This window comes from Carassius carassius, chromosome 2 (genome assembly GCF_963082965.1).
Source record: "Carassius carassius chromosome 2, fCarCar2.1, whole genome shotgun sequence".
Classification (NCBI taxonomy): Eukaryota; Metazoa; Chordata; class Actinopteri; order Cypriniformes; family Cyprinidae; genus Carassius; species Carassius carassius.
Window position 1 is genome coordinate 5,115,680 of NC_081756.1, and position 20,412 is coordinate 5,136,091.

Genomic DNA, 20,412 nt, shown 5'->3' on the forward strand with positions numbered 1-20,412 from the left:
CTCTAAGGCTATACCATGGACTATACACATATGAGTACCGCTTAGGTCTCAATATGGAACCCACCCTTCCATGGTTCTCACGGATTCATCATTTTCAATTCAATTCAATTCAAGTTTATTTGTATAGCGCTTTTTACAATACAAATCGTTACAAAGCAACTTTACAGAAAATTATGTTTCTACAATATTTAGTAGTAGCTAGTAGTTTGTGCACGTTTGACAGGATTTTAGAAAAATAAAAATAATAATAATAATACAAGACGTAGTCAGCTATTAATTAATAGTAATTATATGATGCAGTCACACATGTAGCAATAATTGTTAGTTCTGTTTGTTGATTCAAGGTTAGGATCATCTGGGGTCCTCTGAGGGTCAGCATCATCTCTTCTCAGGTGTTCTGGATCCAGACTGGAGCTTGTGTAAATCCTAGTTACCACGGGATGTAAATCCCGTGGCAAAACATAGAAACAAAATAGAGACATCATTAGCATAGCTGCTGATCCAACAAAGTAAAATTAGTTTAACCCAAGCTAAAGAATAAAAATGCAGATGCAACTACACTCACAATTTAAGAGATACATTATTCGAATGCTTGGCGAAAGAGATGCGTTTTTAATCTAGATTTAAACAGAGAGAGTGTGTCTGAACCCCGAACATTATCAGGAAGGCTATTCCAGAGTTTGGGAGCCAAATGTGAAAAAGCTCTACCTCCTTTAGTGGACTTTGCTATCCTAGGAACTACCAAAAGTCCAGCGTTTTGTGACCTTAGGGTGCGTGATGGGTTGTAGTGTGGTAGAAGGCTAGTTAGGTACACAGGAGCTAAACCATTTAGGGCCTTATAGGTAAGTAATGATAATTTGTAACTGATATGGAACTTAATAGGTAGCCAGTGCAGAGACTGTAAAATTGGGGTAATATGATAATATTTTCTTGACCTGGTAAGGACTCTAGCTGCTGCATTTTGGACTACCTGTAGCTTGTTTATTGACGAAGCAGGACAACCACCTAGAAGTGCATTACAATAGTCCAGTCTAGAGGTCATGAAAGCATGAACTAGCTTTTCTGCATCAGAAACAGATAACATGTTTCGTAGCTTGGCAATGTTTCTAAGATGGAAGAATGCAGTTTTTGTAACATTGGAAATATGATTTTCAAAAGACAAATTGCTGTCCAATATAACACCCAGATTTCTGACTGTAGAGGAAGTAACAGTACATCCGTCTAGTTGCAGATTGTAATCTACAAGATTCTGTGTGGTGTTTTTTGGTCCAATAATTAATATCTCTGTCTTATCCGAATTTAATTGGAGAAAATTATTTGTCATCCAATCTTTTACATTTTTAACACACTCTGTTAGCTTAGATAATTGGGAAGTTTCATCTGGTCTCGTTGAGATATATAGCTGAGTATCATCAGCATAACAGTGGAAGCTAATTCCGTATTTTCTAATAATATTACCAAGGGGCAACATGTATATTGAAAATAGAAGGGGACCTAGGACGGATCCTTGTGGCACTCCATATTTTACTGATGATAAATGAGATGACACCCCATTTAAGTAAACAAAATGGTAGCGATCGGACAGGTAGGATCTAAACCATCTTAGAGCTTGCCCTTGAATACCTGTATAGTTTTGTAATCGATCTATGAGTATGTCATGATCTATGGTGTCGAACGCAGCACTAAGATCAAGTTAGACTAGAAATGAGATGCAGCCTTGATCTGACGCAAGAAGCAGGTCATTTGTAATTTTAACAAGTGCAGTTTCTGTGCTATGGTGGGGCCTAAAACCTGACTGAAATTCTTCATACAGATCATTTTTATGCAGGAAGGTGCTCAATTGAGCAGACACAACTTTTTCTAAAATTTTAGACATAAATGGAAGATTTTAAATAGGCCTATAATTTGCCAGTACACTAGTTTTGGTTTCTTAACTAGAGGCTTGATAACCGCCAGCTTGAATGGTTTTGGGACGTGACCTAAAGATAACGACGAGTTAATGATATTGAGAAGCGGTTCTTCGGCTACAGGTAGCAGCTCTTTTAGTAATTTAGTGGGTACAGGATCTAATAAACATGTTGTTGGTTTAGATACAGTGATAAGTTTATTTAGCTCTTCCTGTCCTATATTTGTAAAGCACTGCAGTTTATCTTTGGGTGCGATGGATGAAACTGAAGTGTTAGACGCTGTAGAATCTACATTCGCTATTGTATTTCTAATGTTATCTATTTTATCAGTGAATAAATTCATAAAGTCATTACTATTTAACGTTGGTGGAATATTTGAATCAGGTGGCATCTGGTAATTTGTTAATTTAGCCACTGTGCTAAATAAAAACCTTGGATTGTTTTGGTTATTTTCAATGAGTTTGTGGATATGCTCTGCCCTAGCAGTTTTTAGAGCCTGTCTATAGCTGCACATACTGTTTTTCCATGCAATTTTAAAAACTTCCAAGTTAGTTTTTCTCCATTTGCGTTCAAGACTACGAGTTACTTTCTTGAGAGAGTGAGTATTACTGTTATACCATGGCACAGTACGTTTTTCTCTAACCTTTTTCAATTTGATGGGGGCAACAGCTTCTAATGTATTAGAGAAAATAGTGCCCATGTTGTCAGTAATTTCGTCTAATTCATGTGTATTTTTGGGTACAAATAGCAGTTGAGATAGATCAGGCAGGTTATTTGCGAATCTGTCTTTGGTGGCTGGAACAATAGTTCTGCCCAGACGGTAACGCTGAGACATATAGTTAATATCAGTTATACGCAGCATGAACGATACAAGGAAATGGTCTGTAATATCATCACTTTGGGGTACAATATCTATAGCAGTAAGATCGATTCCATGCGATATAATTAGATCTAGTGTATGATTAAAACGATGAGTGGGCCCGGTGACATTTTGCTTGACTCCAAAGGAGTTTATTAGGTCAGTAAACGCAAGTCCTAATGTATCATTTACATTATCAACGTGAATATTAAAATCTCCCATGATTAGCGCCTTATCAACTGTAACTAGAAGGTCTGAGAGGAAATCTGCAAATTCTTTTAGGAATTCTGTATACGGCCCTGGTGGTCTATACACAGTAGCCAGAGCAATAGATTCATTAGACTTCTTTTGCATGTCTGACAGTGTAACATTTAGCAGAAGTATTTCAAAAGAGTTAAACCTGTTTCCTGTTTTCTGGGTAACATTGAGAATATCACTATATATTGTTGCAACACCTCCGCCACGACCAGTCTGACGGGGCTCATGCTTATAACAGTAGTTTGGTGGAGTAGACTCATTTAGACCAAAATAATCATTTGGTTTTAGCCAGGTTTCAGTCAAGCAGAGTACATCAAAACTATTTTCTGTGATCATTTCATTTACAATAACTGCTTTGGGTGTGAGTGATCTAATATTTATGAGCCCAAACTTTAAAAATTGTTTTTGTTCATTTACTTTACATTTTTCTGGTTTAATTACAATACGATTTTTTCTAGATCCTACATTATATTTTGACCTCACTATTCGGGGAACAGACACAGTCTTAATAGTTTTTACAGCGCAAGTACTTTTATCATTTAAGCGGGAGGAACAAAACTCATCATAATAGTTATTAGAGAATTGTCTTACTAGTCACATGGAGCATGAAGGTCTGGCGCCGGATGTTCCGCCATGTCCAGCTGCCTAGGGTGATGGAGGATCTCAACAGGGTCTACAGTACGGACACTCTGGAGTGGTTTAAGCAAGCCGACACTAACTCTCAGTGCCACTAACCGTTTGAGGTGAGAACACAGGAGGATACCGGCTCTACACGAAGGCTATAGAACCTAGCGAACGTGTTAGGGGTCGCCCAGCCCGCAGCTCTACAAATATCTGTCAGCGAGGCGCCACGAGCCAGCACCCAGGAGGATGCAACCCTTCTAGTTGAGTGAGCTAGCAACCTGAATGGGCAGGGCACATCCTGAGCCTGATAAGCCAGGGTTATGGCATCCACAATCCAGTGGGCCATCCTCTGCTTAGAGACGGCACTCCCCTTCTGCCGGCCTCCGTAACAGACAAAGAGCTGGTCTGAGGTCCTGAAGCTTTGTGTCCGGTCGACATAGCACCTTGATGCTCGGACGGGACAAAGCAAAGCCAGGGCTGGGTCTGCCTCCTCCAGGGGCAGCGCTTGCAGGTTCACCACTTGGTCTTTGAAGGGTGTAGTGGGAACCTTGGGCACGTAGCCAGGCCGGGGCCTCAGGATTACCTGGAAGTCAGCCGGCCCGAACTGTAGGCACGAATCGTCGACCGAAAATGCATGCAGGTCCCCTACCCTCTTGATGGAGGCCAGTGCAAGCAGGAGCAGAGTTTTCAATGAAAGAAATTTTAGCTCAACTGAATGCAAAGGCTCGAATGGGCCCTGCTGTAGTGATTTAAGCAGTAGAGACAGGTCCCAAGAGGGTATACAGGGGGGCCGGGAAGGATTTAACCTCCTGGCCCCTCTAAGGAACCTGACGATGAGGTCATGCGTACCCAGAGACTTCCCATTCACGGGCTCATGGTACGCAGCAATAGCGGCAACCTGGACTTTGAGGGTGGAAGGAGACAGCCTTCGCTCCAGCCCTTGCTGCAGAAAGGATAGCAGTGTGGGGTGTGCGCAGCCTGCCTGCGCCCAGCTCCACGGCACCACTTGGAGGCTGCTGCAGATGCGGCGCGTGAGCGGGGACAGATGCAGGGGGCTGCCCTCGGTGACGAGCAGGCTGGGGCACTGCAGCCGGCGGGCGGGTGGAGGCAGCAGCTGCCCGCCGGGGCAGGATGTGTCAGATCGCTGAATCGCCATCCGACAGCTCTCCCTCCGATGCTGAGATCGACATCTGGTCGGGGGGAAATCCAACGGGATGCCGCTGGTACGCTCCACTGGATCGGAGGTGCAAAAGGAGTGGTGATCCCCAGAGGGTTGGTTCCCTGTGGGGTTTGCCACCACTGTGACCCTCAAACCACCCACGCTACTGCCGGAAGTGGTTCTCGTCTGTCGGCCGCCAGAACGAGCCCCAGATCGCGACAACGGGACTCCGCCCCCCTGAAGGTAGCGGAGCCTGGTTTGCAGCTCTGAGATGGTCATATTCCCGCAGTGAGAACATGACTCATCCACGAAAGCCACCTCAGCGTGCTCGACCCCCAGACACGTGAGGCAGCGATCGTGACCATCACCCGTTTCCAGGTAACGACCGCACCCAGAAACGCACGGGTGACACGGCATCCTTACAAGGATGATCCGTCATCTTTACAAAGACGCACCCGTGAAGCTCTTTTAGAGAAATTTGCTCTTTAGGAAAGGCTCTTTTAGTGCTGAGGCGCACAGGGGAATTGGCCGCTTGCAACACGACAGGGATAGTGCAGCCTGAAGTGTGCAATCCACTCGACACAGGAACGACCGCTGCTGAAGCGCCGTCTCGCCAACACACGAAGCTTCCGAGAGCGTGCTGAACTCGTAGTTCACAGCAGACACAGTTGAGCAGAGCGATACTAACGCTCGGCTCCGAAGCGAAAAGCTGGTATGCATTGCACCTGCTGCCCTCTTATACTCACGCAGTGATCAGCGGCAGCTGGATGCAATAATTGCATGCCAATGTGCATTGGCTCGTTTAGTTTACACTCGAAGTAGATTGGTCTATCGAAGCGATATCCCATATTCGTTGGTCACCGACGTGGCGTCGAGAGTGACCGACTGAAAGGGAACAGAATAACTCCAAGTCCCTGTTCGTTTGGAGATATCTTCAACCTCATTAAGAACTAGTAAGCAAAACCCTAATTTGAGTAAAAATAGCTAAAATAATTAAGAACTTTGAAGTAAAAATTGGCAATATCGACACCCTTGGTAAATATGATCAAAGAAGGCTGTGAAAATTAATCTACATTGTTAATCATTTTGATCTTTTGTTTAAAAAAATGCAAAAAATTCTAACCTTTCATTCAATAATAATAATTTAAAATGGGAGGAAATATCATTATGAAATAAATGTTTTTCTCTAATAATCATTGGCCATCCAGAATCACTCCAGACCCTTTAGATTCCCAGCTTCTCCTCTTCAGTTCACTCCTCTCATTTTCTGTAGGGTTCAGGTCAGAGGACTGGAAGGGCTATAGCAGAAGCTTGGTTTTGTGCCCCGTAACCCATTTTTGTGTTGTTTTTGAGGTTTGTGTTTGGATTATTGTACGGTTGGATGATCCAAACATGGTCCATTATAAGATTTCTAACAGAGTAAGTCACTTTTTGATTTTTTATCTGTTGGTATTTGATAGAATCAAAGATGCCATGTATCTAAACAAGATGTCCAGGACCTCCAGCAGAAATATAGGCCCACAACATAAAAAAAACAGCTGTATATTTCATTGTACACATGGGATAATTTTTATCCCTGTGTTCATCAAACCCATCTTGAGTGTTTGCTGCTAAACAGCTCATTTTTAATTTCATCTGACCATAGAAGCCAGTCCCATTTGAAGTTTCAGCTGTGTCTGATACATGAATATATTGGAGTTTGTTTTCGGATGAGCTAGGAGAATTTTTCTTGTAACCCTTCTAAACAACATGTGGTGATGTAGGTGCTGTTTGACAATTTTTTTTTAAGGTTTTCTGAGCCCGAGACTCAACTATTTTCTGCAGTTCACCAGCTGTGATCCTTGGAGAGTCTTTAGCCACTCAAACTCTCCTCCTCACCGTGCATTAGGACGATAAAGACACATGTCCTCTTCCAGACTGATTCATAACATTTTCTGTTGATTTTAAATTCTTAATTATTGCTCTGATGATGGAAATGGGAATTTTCACTGCTCTAGCTCATTTGTTAAAGTCACTTTCTAATTTGTGAAGCTCAATTATCTTTTACTGGATATCAGAAATATATTCTTTGGTTTTTCTCATTGTGATGGATGATTAAGGACATTTGGGCTTTGTTTTCCCTCCTCTTTATATTTCTGTGAAACAGGAAGCAATGGCTGGATAATTTCATGTTTATAATAATGCTGGAGTGCTCAAAATTGTGAATATGAATGGGAATATACTTTAGAGTTATTTTACTCATAAGAATTTCTAGGGGTGTTCTTAATTGTGGCCAATGTGTATTAGAGAAAAAACATTTATTTCATAATAATATTTCCCCCCATTCTTATTATCCAATGAAAGGTTAGATTTTTTTGTGAATTTTTATAATAAAAGATCAAAAGGATTAACAATGCAGATTAATTTTCACAGTCTTCTTTGATCATATTTACCAAGGGTGTCCATATTTTTGGGCATGACTGTATATGAAAAAAAAAAATAATAAAGTTAACATACAGCTCGTGTATGATATTTATTGTTTTTACTGGAGGAGAAATAGGAAAATAACAGCTAATACAATTGGTGTCGTATCTCCATCCTGCCAGCAGAGGTCACTCAAAGACCAACAAACACATTAGGCTATATATTTACGAAATTACAGTTAAAAAAAACTGACAAAAATATGTTTTCTATGTGCTTGTGTACAAATAATTGTTTCTTTTCTATTTGGTTTTCTAACAAAAAGTACATCCATCTCCTTTTTTCTGTTTCCTTTTTAATCTCTCTCCTATATGTTGCTGGCTCATTAATATTCAACATACAATTACCATACTGGGCAGAAATGCAAATTTAAAAAGTACTAGTATCTATTAAGTTCAGGATATCTCTGGTCTAAAAAGTTACTAGTAACTAAAAATTAAGTACTAGTTCTATTTTTTGTGAACACGAATAGGTTAATTAAATACTAGTCATTATTGGAATAATTACTAGTGTCTAATTATTAAGTACTAGTATCTAATGAATAAGTACTAATAACTTTACAAAAGACACTAGTACCTAAAGAATAAACACTAGTAGTTAATGAAAATATACTAGTGTCTAAAAAATAAGTACTAGTAACTTGAAAAAAGATACTAGTACAGCTTATAGATTAAACGTTAAAAAGGCTTTCCATACAAGATGAACTAATCAATTCTCTTTCCAGTTCGGACTGCATTGGTTTAGCATATGGGTCTGTCACGTGATTAAGGAATGACTTGAAACCGAAGACTTGTCAGACAAGAGATGAGGTGAGCTAATCACAGACTGAAGACCCCGGCAAAAAAATGAATTAATCTTTTCTTTATCTTATAGCATTTTAGTTTTGTATTGTTTGTAGTGTGATCAATGTTTGCGTAAGTACTAGATGTGTTGGGGAAGTAACACGTAACATTTTTATTACATTTTGCTAAAATGAATGAAATGACTTGAAAAAGGTTTGTTCATTTTGCTAAAGGAGACTCAAAAGTCAGAGTCTGTAAAATGATCCGAACTTCCCATCTCTATTGAGAAATGTCATGTGTAGCCTTTAAGTTGCTAACTGATAACATCATCAGGGCAGCGCTGACAACACCTTCTTGTGCAAACTGCGTGACCGTTATTACTGTTAACTATGTGAAGTGATCTGGAACTGTAATGCGGTCAGAGAGCTGCCTGGAACTACATTCACTGTGCGTTTCCCAGAAAATAATGTCACACCTCAGAACGTTCATCAGCCAATCAGATTCAAGCATTCAACCGCCCATAGTATAACTAATGTTAACTAGTGAAGCCCTAATGTAAATTGTGAACGAATAATAAAGAATCAAAACTCTAGGGCAGTGGTTCCCAACCTTTTTCAACTGGCGGCCCACACAACCAAACATATATGCAGTGTTGGGAAGGTTACTTTGGAAATGTAATAGGTTACAGATTACAAGTTACCTTGTTTAAAATGTAATAGTAGTGTAACTTTTTCAATTACTTTATTAAAGTAATGTAACTAATTACTTTTGAGTACTTTTTGATTACTTTTATAAATTTGTGAAAATTAAAGAATAATAAATAAAAGCATATACATCAACTTAAATACAGTTATCTAATAAGCATGTGACGTATTGTGTAATAAACTCCTGAAATATTGGTGTGTTTTTTTTAAACTGCTGTCTCTGTATACAGTATGATGATAGTTTTCTCAAAATAAGTAAAATGCACATGAAGTGACACAGAGCAGTTCTAGAAATTATGTTTATGTGCTCGTGTACTCCTATATTGAGGCAGCAGAGGTTGAAAACACTGCGAGCTTCAGTAGGCCTATGTGTAGTAAATTAAACCATGTCTTTGCCATTAATTTACAGGAGGGGCGGACTGGGAAAAAAATTCAGACTGGAAAATTCAAACTCATGCAAACAAATTCATGGACAAAACTATTTTTTGTTTGGACCTGACATAAAAAAAAAGGTTTAAATCTTTAATTTGGGGACATGCAAAATAATTAAAAGCTGTCTCCTGAACTGCACCTTCACTTCCATTTTTCTCTTCAGTCTCTTTATTTTGCCCTGTTATCCATCTCTCTCGTGACTTTAATACTCAAGATTGAACAAAACTATACTTTACAATACTCTACAATACTACAATATCTTTATAGAAAAATCCTAATACTGTACACGATTCATGTTTTTCCCTTACAAAAGTTAAACATGCTTTTATTAGCCTATATAAAAGTAAAATAACCTTGTTTTTTTTTGCAAATGGATTTTTAAATAAATACATTTGTAAAATAATTTTACATTTTTGGTTACCACAGTTAACCAATAGTAACCATTTTCTCTGGATTTATAGTTAAATATTAAAATGTTAATTTTCGTAAGGGTTGTGTTGTTGTCTGTCGTAGCTCCCCCTAAACCTATTAAAAAAATCTGATTTTTTTTTCAGCTAAATTACTACTGTAACATTACAACAGATAATAATGATGTCCTTTATATAGTATTTTGAGTGATGACTGGTGAGCAACGTGCTGCTGCTTGATTAAATAAATAAAAAAACAAAGACAAAAAAGCATCTTTACAGATGAAACTGACCTGAAACCCTGAACAGTAGTTCTGCTTCTCTGCTCCAGCAGTCCTCTCTCTCTCTCTCTCTCTCTCTCTCTCTCGCATTGATTACTCTGAGTCTGATCCAAACCGTTTGGCGGAGGCGCGGAGAGCGCGCGAGTCATGACTAACACTTCATGACTTATTAGAGATTTAATTATCAAATGGCGGATTCGCAAATGATCGCTTTAGTACATTCGGCAGGCAATTATACAATAATGATATTAAATAGTGGGGCAAAATCGGCTGCCAGGCCACCGGGAATTGTCCCGGTTCTCCCGGTGTCCAGTCCGCACCTGATTTCCACAGACACGCAGAATGTGCAAGTCATATATTGCATTTTTGGGGCTTTATATTCACAGACACTAGTCGATGTCATGTTTTGATTCAAGTGTACTGACCTACTTTTGATTTAGTCATCCAAAATGTGGCATATTCCGTCCGCGTTAGGCATTCCGTTTTTATGACTGGATTCTACGAACCAGACTGTATTTCCACATCCCGAAAATGATTAGGGCGGTATGTCTCAGAATAGTCAGTGCAATTTGGGAAATAAATCAGTTAAATCCGTATGTGGATGTGTGTAAATATTCAAATGTAATCCCCTTTGTAATCGTTAAAAATTTCATAAGTAACTGTAATTTAATTACTCATTTTTCTTAGTAACTGTAACTAATTACAGTTACAATAATTTTGTAATTAAATTACGTAACGCCGTTACATGTAACTAGTTACTCCCCAACACTGCATATATGTTTGCGCGGCCCACTGCAAAAAAGATGAACTGACCCCGCTATTGTTGGGTTAATAACTTAGTACTCAGAAGCTAGATTGTTAACTGTATTTAATGAATGAACTAGGGCTGTGTGATATGGACAGAAAAACTATCGTGATTTCTTTGATAAATTTTGCTATTTCACACATATATGCTTTATAGTCATAAATGCATTTAGGATGAATTTGAAACATATTTCCAAAAGAAAACCAATTAGAGCTTTATCAAAAAGTTGTAACGTCTCTAGAACAGACATAAGTCAAAATAATCACTACACTCAGGTGTTGAATAAGATTTGTTATACATTATACAGGTTCACACGTTTGCAGTGTGTATACAGTATGTGTATGCAAGGCAGAAGCAGCATAGAGAGTGCATTATTGTAACGCGAAAGCACATTAAAATAATGCACGAGCGCGAATCTTTCCGCTCACACGCAGATTTCTTTTGCTCTGTCACAAAACCAGACGTGCTTGCTCAGATACACGCTGCTCTCGCGCGAAGAGTGTGCTCCCTTAAAACGTGTCTCCTCTCACTTAAACTCACAACTCTCTCTATGCTCATGTGCTAGATATTAATTATTTTCAGATGTTTTTATTTCTAGCCTTTTACCGCGTGCAGTTAGAACCAGGGTTAGCCTATTAAGTCTAAATATTTATGTATTTGGCGCTGTGATGAACACCATAGCAGATACACAAATTTGAATGTCTATTTAAATATGTTTTAGAAAGTAGTGCAGCTGCTTTATTTATGGGGTTTCCAGGGTAACAGCTGCATTTCATTATTTAGCGCCATCTGCTGTCAGAGAGTGAATGTGCTTTCATTCAGCGCGTCTCTCACGTGTTCCTCATGTGTTTGATTACATCAGAACACACGCTCTTTCAAGCAGTAAATGGTGTTGTTGTGTATTTTGACCAGTTGATGGGAATAGTATTCTTAAAATGCATTCCAAATTATGAATAATTTTTTATATATAATTATTCATGGTACTTAGAAGTGCCCACGATAAAAATATAGTGCATATTAATTACAGTGATATATCACATTACTGAATACCGCATATGTCTATAGGAGCGTTAATAACTCTCATGCAGTTTATATTTAATTCACACTGGAAGCTGGATTGTGTTCTCGTACAGAAAGTCAAATACAGTAATTAATTGTTGTTCAGAAGAAATAACACAATATTGATGTGCGATGTTTCCCTTCTAGCAAACTATCCAGCTATCAAAGCTAAACTGAATAAAAAACAAACGTTTAGATTGATGAAACATGAAGACAACAAATATGTGATGATATAATAATAATATATGACAAATAATATATGGTTTATATGTGTGTAATCTTCAGGTAGGCTAAAAATAATAATAAAATGTGAAAAATGCAGTGCTAATTTATCTATTATATTCAGGGGTGCACATAATTTTATCAGCCTGGTTCTCATAAGAGAACCTGGAGATTTGGTTTGGTCCTCACACTGCTTATAGCGTGACCCATTAAATCCAACTATAAAACATTTATTAATAATATTTATAATATTATTACACTTTATTTTTTTTATTAAATAATAGTAAATAAACTAAATAATAGTGTGTCGTAATATTATTAAAAAATAAAAAGCAGTCTTAGTATTAAATACAAATGCATTTATTTTATAGTAAATAAACTTAAAAATAAAATGCTAATATTTACTACTACTTTGTTTGATTGCCTCTTTCAGGAGAATCGATTTATGTATTCCCCAATTTTAAGTCGCTTTGGAAAAAAGCATCTAAAAATAATATACAAAAGCATTTTCATCATATTCAAGCTTAAAATCAGCCGACTTTTATTTTGGCGGATTGCCTGTCTATGATCATAGACAGTAAAAGAAATGGACACAGCGACCCCATTGGAACTCAATTGAGACAAGTGAAGCCAGAGGTGGGGACAAGTCACACATGGCGAAGTCTAAGGAAGTCTCAAGTCTTAACCATCAAGTCTCGAGTCAAGTCTCAAGTCACAGTTCAGATAAATCAAGCAAGTCAAGTCAATTCAAGGGTTCACCCTAAGCAAGTCAAGTCGAGTCCTGATAAGTTTCAAGTCAAGTCAAGTCACAGTACTAAAATAAATATAGCTAAAAAAAAATGTTGATACATATTTATTTTTTGCAAAGAAAAGATGAAATTGTAAACATATATAATGTATCTTATTCATTATACATTTGCAATATATATGAATCACATGTATATCTGTGCTACATTAATATCTGAAGATAAAATAAAATTGTGATTACACAAAACATTTAGAGTCTAAGATGCATAATCCAATCTGTCTAATTCAGTTTAATTGAAACAGTCTAAAATGTGGCCGCATAATAATCCCCCCATGACTGAACACACGTTCGACAGGTGCGCTTGAAGCAGGCACAGCTAATACCCTCATTGCGATTTGGAACAGTGAAGGCATTTTCTCCCTGTTCATTCCCCAAAACAAAAGGCAGTTCTGGCCATCACAATTGTCCAGGTAATGGTTGAGCTGGGCCGCAGGGCTGAAATGAGTGGATTTCTTCTGCTTTTTGTGGTATAAGAACAGCCCAGTTTCATCACCTTTGATTTGCTCTTCTTCATCTCCATCACCTGTCTGTTCCATATTGGTATTCTATGCCTCCTGGAGAATCAGATCTAAAACACAAAAATGTAAAAAAACAAATAAACCTACACAACATTCTAGAGAATTTACTAAATGTTCTGACAAAATGTTAATTGCTCTAGTTTATTTAAGAATATTCAATTTTAAAGATTTTTTTAAGCAGTCAGAAACTGAATAAATGATTCAATGTCTCATTTTAATACTTATACATGATAACTGCTCTCTCTGGGCCAGCAGCAGTGCCAATGCAGAATTTAATGTTTGCTGTGATCGTACTTTGAACATTGTCATTTAGGAATAAGATTACTTGGGTGTTTAAATCAAGATTGCAAACTTTTAATGGTTTATTATGCAGCACTTCCAATTTCTGAAAATAAATAAATAAAATACTACTAATAAATGTAATATTTACAAGTATGGGGTCTCATTATAGAATTAGCCTATAACTTACTTTTTACTTCCATGGTCAACTGCTCCTTCAGCTTGTCATCAACCAATAAATCATGCTCTATCCACATAACCCCAAAGGCTGGATCAAGAACAGCTGCTTTGACATAAACAGGATCAGAGAATGGCAGGATTCCTTCATTGGTCTCTGGCTGAGACATGTTTACATTGACAAAGATTCCTTTGAATCTTCTCTGCAGTGATCTTTGAAGACTGTGGATTAGGTTGACCAAGTATTGTGTTCCTTCTTTCTGATTTTCCAAGTGATTGTTGAGGGAGAGAACACAGGGAATCACAGCACTTATGGTTACAACTTTCTCTCCTTGAGTGAGATCAGTGGCATCAGCAAAGGGCTTCAGAATGTTGACCAGTTCTTTAATCTGAGCCCACTCTCTTAGAGTAAAAATAGTCTCTCTGTGCCCTCTAACATCCAAGACCTTGCACAAAGTTTGGTAGTCACAGCTAAGCAAGGACTTCAACTGTCGGAAAGTCGAATTCCATCGAGTAACAACAGAAGCAGGCACTCCACGTTGGCCAAATTCTTTCTCAAATTCCTTCTTAAAAGAAGTACTTGTGTGGAGCAGAGAACTGATCCGCGATGCTTTGGCCAGAGCCGAACTGACAGCCCTGGTCTCTTTAAGACCATCACCAACAACCAATTGTAGTGTGTGTGCAAAGCACTGCAGTCTATGCTGACTTTTGGAGGTCAAGGTCTCATTCAGCCTCTCCTCTTCATCCACTGGAAGAGCACTCCAAAGTTCTGCATCATCAAGGCAGTCATCATCCTCCTCATCTGCTTCAAGGGAACTGGGAAAACATGTGGTGAATGCCTTCTTCATATTTGGTGCATTGTCACAAATTATATGATCAATCTTTTGTTTGATTTTATACTGATCACACATTTGTTCAAATTCTTCACAAATTCTCTCTCCCGTATGTGACCCCTTGAAGCGGTTGCAAGCTAGTAGATGAGATTTCAAAGTTATAGCATCTGCTGCAGTGTTCATCCAGTGAGCGGTGACACCAAGGTAGTCTCTCATTCTTCTGTCTGACCAGATGTCCACAGTGACAGACAGATTTTCAACTGTGGCCATTTCAATTATTAGTTTTGATTGTCTCTCAGACACCACTGTGTCAAGTCTTGAGGTGATGGTTCTGCAGCTCACTGCAGTATATTTTGGGTCCATAATGGAGAGAAAGTGAATGAAGTGCTTGTTGTCAGTGATAGACAGGGGCATGTTGCAATTAATGATCAGATCAGATATTATTGCTTCTGTAATGGCTTTTTGTCGAGGATGGTTGACTGGAAATGTAGTAGTCTGGGGCACAATGAACTGTGACATGGATGGCTGCTGTAGATCGCTACAGTGTATCTTGGATTTGAGATATTCATCATATCTGCATGGATAAAAAAAACAATCAGGGAAAACTGTAAACATTAACATTAACTGTTAACATTAAAACAAATTTATTTTCATATGCACAAACATTCTTTACATTTTTTAAAATACTGTAATTTAAGGAAAATCTAAATCTAAATTAATTTAAGTGATGATCATTTACTGATGTATTCACGTAAAGATTGGTTCCAGCATTCACACATTATCATATGTTTACACAGAAATGTAAATACTTGTAAGTTACTGATAGAATGTAAAACTTAAGCATGTATAAGGACTAATAATCTTATAAACTAATTATTGTGACTGAAAAACTGCCTAATATGTAATTGCGCTGAAATTATTCTTGTCTGTGTGACCAAAAAAAAAAAAAAAAAGAAACTTGTAGGTGCTAGTGATCACATCGGCGCCTCCATGTTAGCCTGTCATGCAATATGGTATCAGCACAATGCTTTTTAGTTTCCACACGCAGTCCACTAACACTTGAAAATGCGCACATTTAATACAGACATTATAGCCTACATGTAATATATGGAGCGTCCCGCTCATTTTAAGATGCCAATCAAAATCAAAATTCAGGCTACAGCACTGTTATAGCCAAATACCCCAAATAACTATTCCAAATAACATCTATTTACGAAACGTATCATAATGATAATGGTCACATTTCTAATAAGAAAAAAACATAATATGCATCAAGGCCAAATTATACCAAACATAAAAGATTAATTCATTACATTATCGTTATAGATCTTAGTGACACTGACTGACAAGAAAGAGATTACTTTCTTACCTTTCCTTGTGGTTCTTGAAATGTCGAATGAAATTTGACGTCGTGGTTGTCGTGTCGGATATTTTTGCGTTGCATATTTTGCATCTGGCAAATCTTTTTTTATTGGCATGGTCCAGTTCAAAGTCCTTATAGCCAAACAAGACTATTTGTGGAGCTCGACTAACATTACTGTCTTCCATGTTTGGCGCGGTTTGAACTGTGCAGCGTTAAAGGCACAGACGCTGATTAGTGGTGCTGACGTCACAATAAGTATATATATTTTTTTAAATTAATTTTATTGCTGTTTGATTATTATAAGTTCAAGTTATTGTCGAGTATTCCACTTCAAGTCAAGTTAAGTCTCAAGTAACTTGTTCTCAAGTCAAAGTCAAGTCAAGTCATTTTCATACTTTAATCAAGCAAGTCGCAAGTCCTGAAAATTGTGACTCGATTGAGTTCTTTAGCGTGAGTGAGGAGGAGTAAGTATTCTGATTAATTATTTTGTATAGTACTTTAAAATGTAACGCCAGGGCTTGTATCTATGGGCTTCTCTCTTGACGTCTCCCCGATTGCCTGCGAGGTTCTCCTCCTGTCTGTACGGTAATTTCTCTACTGTGCGACAGTGAGTCGAGTGGTTATGACGCAATCGTTAGCTTATTTCTACAAAAACTGTTTCTACGGGGCCATAATGTAACATAGAAGGTAATGGAGCCCTTTATACATTGTCGTGTATCTTTAGAAATAAATAATGGACAAACGGAGTCTTTAAACGACTGAGATGTAAAGTTATTCGCTGTCAAAGTGACGCCAAAATGAATGGGAGTCAATTGGATGCTAACGCAAGTGAAGTTCTGCTACAAGATGGCGGCACGCAGCCGACTTCAACTTCCGGTCGACTTCCCGCCTGTCTATGATTAAAGAGCATCAGTGGATGAATGTCACAGTTTTTAATTGTGCTTTGAAACGGTAGGCATAGCCTAGATTTATGCTTTCAGGTTGAAAATAAAACTTATATAGTACAGTTTGTGATCTAAAATGGTAATTGTGCATTAACAGCTGTCAACCATGTGGGTACGCAAATGCGCTGTCAGAACATATTTATATTACACATGTTTTATTTTGGTCGTGGATGCGGACCTGCGGACCACTTATGTGCACCCCTGATTATAGTATTGAAATGATAAAATATATTTCATATATATAAAAGTATATAATCCACTATATAGAGAAAATATAGAGAAAAAATATAGAACACAAATGTTTGGTTATTGTCCAGCAGTATATTTGATTTAACCAATTAAAAGAGATAAAACAGCAATATAATAATAACCTGTCCATTAGATAAAAAAGTACTATATTATATATATATATATATATATATATATATATTATTATATACATATATATAATTTCTGTAGTAAAACAGTTGCACACTTGTAAACACACATTACAAGCAGATATGAACATTAATGTGATGATTGTTTCTCATCACTGACTCTTCACTGGAACAGAAGACCAAACCACATCAGGTCAAAGTGTTTGAGAACACAGCCTCACTTCCTGTTTGACTCTGATATCATCGACTCCACCCTCATCTTGTGTTCAGGACATTCTGAACCAGAGAGAATTTATAATATATAAATTTTTTTTTTTTCAAAAACTACAAGTTAATGTTATCACATTGGACTAAAACCTACTGACTTTGCTCAGAGAGTAACAACTTCACAACATTTTTTGTATGTTGTGAAGTCTCCCCCAACTTGTTACACTTTCTGTGTTCCGGGTCAAAAATGACCGGCCTACAAAAAATTCTTATAAATCTCTCATTATGCTCTATATCACTAAATATTAAATTCAATATTTTTGTCAGCTTGTTTTCTTTCAATTGGGACAGGGTTTGAATTTATTTTTTAAACTGATCGATTGCAGACATCATTGATCTGAGCCTAAAACACACTATAGTGTGATAAACAGTGCAAATTATTTTCATATTTTATTGCTTAGTGACAAAATGATCGACAAATAATGATTTTTTTCCTCTCAATCACTGAGGTGCATAAGCTCAATATAAATAACACCTAATTTACAATCACTTTTTAAAAGGGCTGCCTTTCAAAGTGTTATAGGGTTTTCAGCAGCACAAGGGTTAATTGTGACACTATAGTGGCTGTGAAAGAATCTGAACACTTAGTGTGTTTTCACATGAAGTATATTTTAAATGAACCAAACTCAGTTCAGTTAAAGAACCAGCGGTGAGTATGTATATGAAGTATATTAAGAAACAATACATATGTTGTTCAAAATGAAGAGCGAACACACTTTCTGACTGTCAAGTGTTAGAGGAACATGTTCATAAGTTAATGATGAACTACAGCTGTGGTTTTTCTGCTGAGAACCGACATCACACATCTGCTAAAAATGATGTTGAGATAAACTGATTAAAAATAAGAGAAAAGGTGTCTCAGAAAACAGAAGTTCGTTCAGAGAAACATTTGAGCATCATTTTTTGGCAAATGTGACGTGTTTGATAGACTGTGTTTTCTGCAATGAAATTCAGTCATTTTAAAGAGTGATTTAACGAACCAACATTTTTTTTGGGGGGGGGACTATATGCACAATTCATTTTCAATAAGAGTAGCAGAAAGAATTAAAAGTGATGAAAACTTGTGTTTGGTCACTGTTCTCAAACTCTTGATGTCTCTGAAGGAAAGTCTATTTAAAGAAACAATATCATACAACACCAAACTCATATTAAACAAATACATCTGAATTAGCTGAACTACCTGAAATATGAAGAACGGGTATTATAACAAAACCAAGCAAAAGCACACGTCCACAGAGCCTCCATCTTTCACAAGCAGCACAGATAAATACATGTTATCTGAACTCTGGATCTGATCCACATGTAACATATCATCACATTAATCTGAACAATAAAGAATATGATAAACACCAAGATGGTGGATTCATAGACCCTCCTACACACAGCACAAGCATTAATCTTCAGCTGAATACTGTATTAAAAACAGAAGATAGTGTAGAATGTAATGAAATACTCACAGAGTGTGAGAGACAGTGCACTGGAGCCCATACTGACACATTAACAGGCTGTTTTAACTAAATCAGACACTTCCTGCTTTTCACACTTCAAGAAGAGATGAGGGAGGAGACAAACTCTACACACAAATACATGAAGAAATAGGAAGAAAACCAGACCCATTCGAAGATATTTACTCTTTTATTAAAGTTGTCAAAGCTGCTTTTCTCCTTGAAAAGAGAAAGTCTTCAGTAATTGTTCTCACACTGCTTTGTTTTGTTCGTTCACAGCCAAAGCCTTACAGATTATGGACAGATCAGAGAATAGCAAGTAGATCATGAGCTGACTTCTAATGTAGTTCTGTTCATGTAAGACCCGCTCTTATCTGAGTTATTCTCTCATCAACAATTGCAATTACAATGTATGCAAGATGGCAACGCGTCCACACGCAGGGGCTTCCCTCTGTCCTGTCAGAACGGTGTTTTCGTGTTTTTTGTCTTGTGAGTCACAGTTTTTTTGTATGTCTTCATTGTGTCTACCTGTCTTTAAGTGTGCATACAGTCGTGAGTTTTTGCTGGATGTTGGCAGAACCACATTTTTAGAGTTTAACTCTGCGCACGTGGAAGAGCAGTGGGACCTCTGTCTGCTCCTGAGGCCTTCACCATCATCGACTCCCAACTACTGCATCTCGCCCAATAAGTGGTGTGAGAGGAAACAGTAGAGGGGTTAGCGTGGAGGTATTTGTGTTTACATCAATGATGCGTGGTTCCACGATGCTGTTTGATGCTTGTGATCTGCAAACACTGCTCACCCCTGCTGGAGTTTATGATTATTAAGTGCCGATCGTTCTATCTGCCGAGGGAATATACAGCCATACTGCTCGTTGCTGTATACATTCCTACGAACCACAACAACAGCAACAGGAACGATGCACTAAATTAACTGAACCAGCTCATCAGTGAGAAGCAGACAGCACACCCTGATGCTTTTCTCATCATAGCTGGGAATTTCAACCATGCAGACTTAAAGAGTGTGTTTCCAAAAACACACCAACACATTAACCTTCCAACACGAGGTAATACTATTTTAGACCTTGTTTACACAACACAGAGAAGAGTCTACAAAGCCCTCCCCCACCCCCACCTCGGAGCCTCAGACCACATCCCTGTCATGCTAATGCCTGCTGTAACAGACCGCTCATTAAAGTCACCAAACCAGTTCACAAACAAATTCAAGTGTGGCCTGAAGGGTTGTCAGAGGGTCTTCAAGACTGTTTTGACACCACTGACTGGAATATGTTTAAGCAGGCTGCCACATATAATAGCACCACTGACCTCCAAGAGTACTCAGAGACTGTCACTGCCTACATCAACAAGTGTATTGATGATGTAACGGCCACATACACCATCACTGTCCGGGCCAACCAGAAGCCGTGGATGACAGGAGAGGTCTA